Source organism: Pelobates fuscus, chromosome 4, assembly GCF_036172605.1.
Source record: "Pelobates fuscus isolate aPelFus1 chromosome 4, aPelFus1.pri, whole genome shotgun sequence".
NCBI classification, from domain to species: domain Eukaryota; kingdom Metazoa; phylum Chordata; class Amphibia; order Anura; family Pelobatidae; genus Pelobates; species Pelobates fuscus.
The window spans coordinates 376,041,888-376,052,353 of record NC_086320.1 but is presented as its reverse complement, the minus strand read 5'-3'; positions in this window follow the sequence as shown (position 1 = coordinate 376,052,353).

Below are 10,466 nucleotides of genomic sequence, written 5' to 3'. Positions count from 1 at the left end.
TTACATCTCTGTACAGTCAGAATTACGTACAGCAATGCCGATCATTAAAAATAATGCATAAACCAAAGTACTATTGGCGTCTATTCACTAAATATTGACGTGGTTATAGTGAACGTGGTCACTTTTATGTGACTCAGTTATTTACAATATGACAGATAAAACTCCTCTGACGTTCACTTTATTCACCATCAACTGAATCACTCACCAACACCATATACTAAATATCCGATACACTCACACACGGTATACTAAATATCCGATACACTCACACACCGCATACTAAATATCCGATACACTCACACACCGTATACTAAATATCCGATACACTCACACACCGTATACTAAATATCCGATACACTCACACACCGTATACTAAATATCCGATACACTCACACACGGTATACTAAATATCCGATACACTCACACACCGTATACTAAATATCCGATACACTCACACACGGTATACTAAATATCCGATACACTCACACACGGTATACTAAATATCCGATACACTCACACACCGTATACTAAATATCCAATACACTCACACACGGTATACTAAATATCCGCTACACTCACACACCATATACTAAATATCCGATACACTCACACCGTATACTAAATATCCGATACACTCACACACCATATACTAAATATCCGATACACTCACACACCATATACTAAATATCCGATACACTCACACACCGTATACTAAATATCCGATACACTCACACGTATACTAAATATCCGATACACTCACACGTATACTAAATATCCGATACACTCACACCGTATACTAAATATCCGATACACTCACACGCCGTATACTGGATATCAGATACACTCACACACCGTATACTAAATATTCGATACACTCACACACCGTATACTAAATATCCGATACATTCACACACCGTATACTAAATATCCGATACACTCACACACCGTATACTAAATATCCGATACACTCACACACCGTATACTAAATATCCGATACACTCACACCGTATACTAAATATCCGATACACTCACACCGTATACTAAATATCCGATACACTCACACACCGTATACTGGATATCCGATACACTCACACCGTATACTAAATATTCGATACACTCACACACCGTATACTAAATATCCGATACATTCACACACTGTATACTAAATATCCAATACACTCACACACCGCATACTAAATATCCGATACACTCACACGTATACTAAATATCCGATACACTCACATCGTATACTAAATATCTGATACACACATACGCCGTATACTGGATATCCGATACACTCACACCGTATACTAAATATCCGATACATTCACACACGCCGTATACTAAATATCCGATACACTCACACACCGTATACTAAATATCCGATACACTCACACACCGTATACTAAATATCCGATACACTCACACACCGTATACTAAATATCCGATACACTCACACACCGTATACTAAATATCCGATACACTCACACACCGTATACTAAATATCCGATACACTCACACACCGTATACTAAATATCCGATACACTCACACACCGTATACTAAATATCCGATACACTCACACACCGTATACTAAATATCCGATACACTCACACACCGTATACTAAATATCCGATACACTCACACACCGTATACTAAATATCCGATACACTCACACGCCGTATACTAAATATCCAATACACTCACACGCCGTATACTAAATATCCGATACACTCACACGCCGTATACTGGATATCCGATACACTCACACGTATACTAAATATCCGATACACTCACACACCGTATACTAAATATCCGATACACTCACACACCGTATACTAAATATCCGATACACTCACACGCCGTATACTAAATATCCGATACACTCACACGCCGTATACTAAATATCCGATACATTCACACACTGTATACTAAATATCCAATACACTCACACACCGCATACTAAATATCCGATACACTCACATCGTATACTAAATATCTGATACACACATACGCCGTATACTGGATATCCGATACACTCACACCGTATACTAAATATTCGATACACTCACACACCGTATACTAAATATCCGATACACTCACACGCCGTATACTAAATATCCGATACACTCACACGCCGTATACTAAATATCCGATACACTCACACGCCGTATACTAAATATCCGATACACTCACACACCGTATACTGGATATCAGATACACTCACACCGTATACTAAATATTCGATACACTCACACCGTATACTAAATATCTGATACACACACTATATACTGAATAACAAATTCTCACTCTGTATACCTGAGACTCAGAGTGCACACTCACTCACAATATATTACTAGAGTATCAGTACACTCACACTGTATAACGGATACTCTCACTGAGTACACTCAGACTGTATAACTGACACTCACACTGATAAACTCACACTGTATAACTAATGCTGACACTGAGTACACTCACACTGTATAACTAATACTCACACTGAGAACACACTGTATAACTGACACTCAGACTGCATAACTGACACTCACTGAGTACACTCACACTGTATAACTGAAACTCACTGAGTACACTCACACTGTATAACTGACACTCACACAAAGTACACTCACACTGTATAACTAATACTGACACTGAGTACACTCACACTGTATAACTAATGCTGACACTGAGTACACTCACACTGTATAACTAATGCGGACACTGAGTACACTCACACTGTATAACTAATGCTGACACTGAGTACGCTCACACTGTATAACTAATGCTGACACTGAGTACGCTCACACTGTATAACTAATGCTGACACTGAGTACGCTCACACTGTATAACTAATGCTGACACTGAGTACGCTCACACTGTATAACTAATGCTGACACTGAGTACACTCACACTGTATAACTAATGCTGACACTGAGTACACTCACACTGTATAACTAATGCTGACACTGAGTACACTCACACTGTATAACTAATACACTGAGTACACTCACACTGTATAACTAATACACTGAGTACACTCACACTGTATAACTAATACTCACACTGAGTACACTCACACTGTATAACTAATACTCACACTGAGTACACTCACACTGTATAACTAATACTCACACTGAGTACACTCACACTGTATAACTAATAATCTCACTCAGAGTATAGGTACAACTGTCAGGCTGCTCACCTCTTCCTGTGGGGTCCTATGGTTGGCCCCCTGGGGCCCCTGCACACTGATCACCATCTTCGCCTGGACTGAGCAGGACTCACACTGAGCGGAGCCCACAGAGCGCTCTGACCACGCCCACCTTCAATAAGGAACCTACAGAGCGCTCTGACCACGCCCACCTCCAGTCAGGAGCCTACCGTGCGCTCCTACCACGCCCACCGCCTATAGAGGGCAGATACGGGGTTAAACTCAGAGCGCCAGGTCAAGCGCGAGACTGAGCAGTTGGTTCTAGCGCGCTCTCTCCCTCTTCCCACTCCTTGCCTCGCTCTTGGCGCCACACCTCGAGCTCCACCAATAAGAGCACTCGGAGGCGGAGTCTCAGATAAAGCGCACCAATCACTGTCATTCTGATGGCTAGAATCGTCTGGATGGAGTGTTTACACTTACAGTGTACGTTGTCACGTGGGGAAATTAACTGCTCCCCAGTTATCACCTCAGAGACACCTACCTGAGAGACACCACAAACTGTCTGAGAGACACCTCAAACTATCTGAGAGACACCTCAGAGACATCACAAACTGTCTGAGAGACACCTCAAACTATCTGAGAGACACCTCAGAGACATCACAAACTGTCTGAGAGTCACCTACCTGAGAGACACCTCAATCTATCTGAGAGACACCTCAAACTGAGAGACACCACAAACTGTCTGAGAGACACCACAAACTGTCTGAGAGACACCTCAGAGACACCACAAACTGTCTGAGAGTCACCTACCTGAGAGACACCTCAAACTATCTGAGAGACACCTCAAACTATCTGAGAGACACCTCAGAGACACCACAAACTGTCTGAGAGTCACCTACCTGAGAGACACCTCAAACTGTCTGAGAGACACCTCAAACTGAGAGACACCTCAAACTGTCTGAGAGACACCTCAGAGACACCACAAACTGAGATACACCTCAAACTGTCTGAGAGACACCACAAACTGTCTGAGAGACACCTCAAATTATCTGAGAGACACCACAAACTGTCTGAGAGACACCTCAAACTGTCTGAGAGACACCTCAAACTGTCTGAGAGACACCTCAAACTGTCTGAGAGACACCACAAACTGTCTGAGAGACACCACAAACTGTCTGAGAGACAGCACAAACTGTCTGAGAGACAGCTCAGGGACACCACAAACTGTCTGAGAGACACCACAAACTGTCTGAGAGACACCACAAACTGTCTGAGAGACAGCTCAGGGACACCACAAACTGCCTGAGAGACCAATCCCATGAGACAGCACACACTTTCCTGTGAGACCTCACACTTTCTTACGAGACACCTCAACTAAGAGACTGCACACTATCCCTCAAGACACCTCACCTGAGACCTCAGACTATCCCTCAAGATGTCACAAAAACTACGTACACTTACTAATTATACATAAGAAAGACAACAACAACACATCATTATTTGAAGCCTTTTTTTTTTACTTCAAGGCTCATGTTATATTGTTCAAACATTTGTGTGGATTAATCTCTACTGTGCAGCATGTTTTTTAATGTTTAAATACTGATTTTGTTGAAGGTACTAATAAATATAAGCTTATTTGTATGAATAATTTAAATTTCTATTCCTGTGAGTGGATGTGTAGGCAGGGCCTCAGTGCACTGCTTTGCCCTGCGCCTACATTAACCCCCCAAGTCACAGTGTGCTTGTGAGTGCATGCACATATCCACAGGGCTCAGTGTGCCAGTCATCCCCAGGCTGGGCACTGCATTCTCCCCTGGCTGAGCTCTGCGTCTCCTAGCACACTGTGTGCTGAAGATCTAAGCTTCTCAGTGACAAAACTGACACGCTATTTCCCCAACACAGACTGAAATACTGGTTACAAGGGTTAGGTTTGCAAAGGCTGCAGACGAGTGTTCCTTTAAATGTCACCAACACTTTTATGTCTAATTTTACAAAATAATTTGGCACAAATAAGCAAATCTGTTGCTTCTTTTGCACCGTAATCATCATGTTTGAATATAAAACTTTTTTTTTCAACAAAACAATGGATTTTTCCTTTTTATTTTAAAGCCAAAACTTTGCCATGCTAAGATTCCAAGTTTTATAGTCGCAGAATCAAAAACTGCCGTACAAAGTTTATATTTGTAGAAAGTACATCACTCAGGCTATGTAACTAAGAACATTTTGACAGTTTGCATTTAACCAATTTATCATAAACCTAGGTCAAATTAGTTAATATTTTGGGTGGGGGGGTTCACACATATTTAGGACTTTATTTGGGGGAAATTCACAGACCATGTATATCCCATTACTGCAAACACTGCATATTTGTATTCTGCTACTGTTCTTGATTACGATACCTCACATGAATACCTTTACCCCTAATCCAAATTGAATGATACATTGTGTCCCCTTCTCTTGGCTGGAGGCAAAGTAAAAAATACCACAGCTAAGTAAATCTCTCAGCTGTGCTATTTCAAAAGATTTTAAGTTTAATGAGCAGTGCTCATGCTGAGTGCTGCACATAGCTCACCTGTTAGTCTGGGGCATCTGTGGTCCCAGCTGACAGAGGAGACCATCAGTTATCGATAGATGCCTGGAGTTCTTTGATACCAGCAGGGATTTAACCCCTGCTAATACTATGACTGCACGACAGTCTATGGGCTGTCAAGTGGGGGTTAAAGCCCTGCACTGCATGATGGCAGAGACTGTCATGTGGTCATTGTCACTTTTCAGACCACTTTGATAAATGTCCCTTATGTGGCATGTACACAAGCTGTGGGGAAGTAATGCCTGCCCACCAATACTTTCCGTGGATTTACCCATCTTGTTCCACGCCAAAACATCCACATATATTTCATCTTCCCACAGCCACATCCTCCAACCTAGTATATCCCTCCACGTCTTTCCCATAATGCAGTTGTATTTATCCCACAGGATGTCCCTCCTCCTAGGGCATTTAAATGCAGGGGCATATTGGGCAGGGGTGTATTTATGTTTAGTTTTAGGCTTGAATGCAGGGATGTAGTCACAGGGGTCAGGTATATTTGTGTGTATTTTTGGCATTTGAATCCAGGAGTGTATTTACCTATAGACTGTAAGCCCGTTTGAGCAGGGTCCTCTTCAACCTATCGTTTCTGTAGGTTTTCTGGTAATTGTCCTATTTATAGTTAAATCCCCCCTCTCATAATATTATTACGGAATCTATTGGCGCTATATAAATAGCAATAATAATAATGTGTGTTGCCTGTGTGTGTTAATATAGGGTATATTTACATATAAACACAAAATGACACACATAAATGAAAACATGTTTTAACTACCTTTCTGTTACCACAATGTTTGGATGCACGAGGATGGCTTCCCTAGGGACCAGTGAGTGCAGACTGCAGCAGGTGAGAGTAGGTTGGATGAGGCTGATGGGAGTAGGCTTTATGACACTGATCAAGCTGACACCCTATGTTAAATGGTATGGTATTTTTACTTTGAAAAATATTTACTGGACGAAAATAGGATTCCCGAAAAGTAGATCCCCGAGACCAATCAGCAGCACGGAGGAGGTCTTCTAGACTGCAGCCTAAGGAGAAGGCTTTAGATGCAATAGTGCCTCGACAAAGTGTGCTCCGTATGCTGAAGTGTCAATGTCAGCCAACGTCATGATCCATTTGACCCAACGAAATAAGATAATTGTAGAAACAGGTTTCAGTACCATGAGGCAGAAGAGAGACTGAATGGAAGGCATTTGAATCGCCACATGGTCTTTTCCCACCAAAAATTGCAGGAATTGTTGGGAGTACTCGGCCATCAGAACATTGAGTTATGTATCCTGTAAGTTAAGTTTGACCATCCAATCCCCCAAAAGGAGAAGGTCTCGAAGAGAGTGAAAACCCTCCATCTTGAAATGTTGGTATTTCACAAAACTGTTTAGAGGTCATAGATTGAATGCCTCTACCTTTCTTTGGGACTAGGAAGAAATTGCTCAGGAAAGCTGGGGTTTGAGGGTGAATTTCCGAAATAGCGCCCTTGGATGCTAGGGACTGTATTTCTTGTGACACCAGGTGTCGGTCGTGTGCTGAGAACACGATGCTGTTGGGTAAAGCTTGGGTAAAACCTCTGAAGAGGATATTGTACGAAATCTATGAAATAACTCCGGACAGTTTCAAGGACCCAAGCCAAGCATTGACAAAATGTCTTAATCGGCCCCCCACTGCAACTGAATTTACCATAAGGCCATTGGCCGTAGGAGGAACCTTTGGGTCCGCGAGACTGCCAAGGTCTGCCTCAGCCTGGGGAAAATGGTGATTTGGGTTTGGGCTCAGGTGTTAGAAACCTAGCATGATCGGAGCCTCTGGAACCCGGTATGAACCCCAGGAGGAACTCTATGGAAGAGAACTCGCTTCATATTGGCTTGTGCCTTATCAAGTTTTGTGAAGGTCCAAAATAGTTTTATCCAAATAGGAGGCCTTTTGCCTATGGTCCGGGCTCTGAGATAGCTAGATTCACTAGCTTAAGCTCTATTTTATGAGTAGTGCCTTGTGTCTCTCAATAGCTAATTCCGTATTGGCATTGCCAAGCAAATGTATGGACCCTTGGATCCACCCCCTGATGGCTAACAAGTCTGCAGGGGTACCACCTGCTAAGGCTATCTCGACCATGTCAAAAAATTTTGCGATTGGTCCCAAGACATCCAGGATTTTATCCTGGCAGTTCCGCAAGGAAACGTCTATGCCTTTTTAGGCCTTCCACCATGTTTTGCCCAAGAATTGGGTGATTTATGGGTCCACGTCCAGCGTGGTACATGCCATATCGGGAAGACTAGGTCATGGGCATTCTGTCCTGAGTTCGTTCTGGGCAACCTTGTCAAGCGGTTTTCTAATGTGAGTGGCAATGTATTTTGCCACAGGATCCAATGTGTACCACTCTGAAGATCCCGAATGCTGCAGGCTGTCCGGGTCAAAGAATGGTTCACGCTAAATACCAAGGAGGGTGGAGTCATCCACCCTGGCTTTCGGGAGCAAGGAGCCATGGTCATTACCAGACTCGCTCAGTGCCTCCTCTTGCTCCGATTGTGATTCGGAAGACTCAGTTAGGGCTTTTGCCCTCTTCCAATTTCTAACCGATTTTGCCTGGTGGATGGCTCTTCATTGTGGTGCAACCACATCCTCTGTGACAGGATGTACCCTGTACGTCTGACAATTTTTGGAGGCAATGAGGGAGCCAGTAGGGCTCCCAGAGAAAACAAACAGTAGGAAACAAAACAGTACAAATATCAACAAATACACTGAATAAACCAGGGAAATACAGTGATATATGGTAAAAATTACTAAAATTAATACAGAGACTGTTGGAGTGATACTTAGCTGAGGAGGCAGCAGCAAAGAAAGAGGATTGGCTGAAGGTCACATGGGACATTATAGCACAAAGAGCATTCCTATTGGATAACATGTTATACGTGGTTAACCCTCTAGGGTACGTTAACTTTTTTTCCTTTGTATATTTACAGTATCCTTTCTTTGCTGCTGAGGAATGAAGAAAGCGATAAAGCATAATATGAGCCTCCATGTCCTTTAATAAAATCAGCCAGAGACAGAACTAAAAACCTTGGGACTATGCTGCCAAAAACTAGACTGGACTAATTTCACTGTATTCAACTAGACTTTTACTGATAAAACCTCACCTTCGCTGATAGACCTCATCTCATTCCATGAGACCTTCCCCATGATTCTTTCATTGGTCACCCATCAGTACAGGGAAGTCAATCTGGAATTCCCTTAGAATTATATCCCATATTATGGGACAAACATCGCTGGTACCTAACTGTAACCTAACCTACACAGTGTACCTAGCATGTGTGGGATCCTGGAGTGTCCCTTTAATAATATAAACCCACCCAGTATAACTAACTGTAACCTAACCTACACAGTGCATCCAACGTGTGTGGGAGCCTGGAGTGTCCCTTTAATAATATAAACCCACCCAGTATAACCAACTGTAACCTAACCTACACAGTGCACCTAACGTGTGGGAGTCTGGAGTGTCCCTTTAATAATATAAACCCACCCGGTATAACTGTAACCTAACCTACACAGTGCACCTAACGTGTGTGGGAGGCTGGAGTGTCCCTTTAATAATATAAACTCACCAGCATAACTAACTGTAACATAACCTACACAGTGCACCCAATGTGTGTGGGAGCCAGGAGTGTCCCTTTAATAAAATAAACCCATCCAGTATAACTAACTGTAACCTAACCTACACAGTGCACCGAACTTGTGTGGGAGCCTACAGTGTCCCTTTAATAATATACACCCACCCAGTATAACTAACTGTAGCCTAGCTACACAGTGCACCTAACATTTGTGGGAGCCTGGAGTGACCCTTTAGTAATATAAACCCACCCAGTATAACCAACTGTAACCTAACCTGCACAGCGCACCCAACGTGTGTGGGAGCCTGGAGTGTCCTTTTAATAATATAAACCCACCCAGTATAACTGTAACCTAACCTACACAGTGCACCTAACGTGTGTGGGAGCCTGGAGTGTCCTTTTAATTATATAAACCAACCCAGTATAACTGTAACCTAACTGTGGTGAAAGCAACCTCGCCATTGGTTCTTGGAGGGACCTGTTGTCACACCACTTTTGCTGTTACTTAGCGCAATTATCTGCGCAACAGAATAGGAAGGAAAGGGAAGAAAAAAAAAAAAGAAAGAAAAACATAAATGTACCAGGATAGAAAGGGGGTGGTGGGAGTGAAGGTGAGGAGAAGAATTTGGGGAGCAAGAAACGCAAGATACAAAAGGGTACTGCACTAAAAGCAAAGATAGTACTAGCCTAAAGAGCATATAACTTCCAGAAAAAAAATACTAATAAAAATACAAATGGCTACAAAAGAGACACATAACGGCAAGCATCTAAAAACAGAAAAAAAAGCCTGAAAATAAATCAGAAAAAAGGCCCACAGGTAAGAGGCAGGGAGGGGGGTTAAGCCCAATTTAATTTAAACGGTTCACACCCAGCACTTATCCAACAATACATGCACTGCACAGACACTACTACATGCACATACACCACACAGACACTGCATCCACTACACACACACACACACACACAATGTATTCAATACACACACTGCATACATTACAAATGACTTCCACGACATGGAAGAAGGGGGGAGAAAAGACATGAAAGGTAGGGGAACAAAGACATGGATCCTAGAGACGTAGTCAAACCCAAAGGTCAAGGTAGAAAAAAGTCAGAATACTCCAATACAA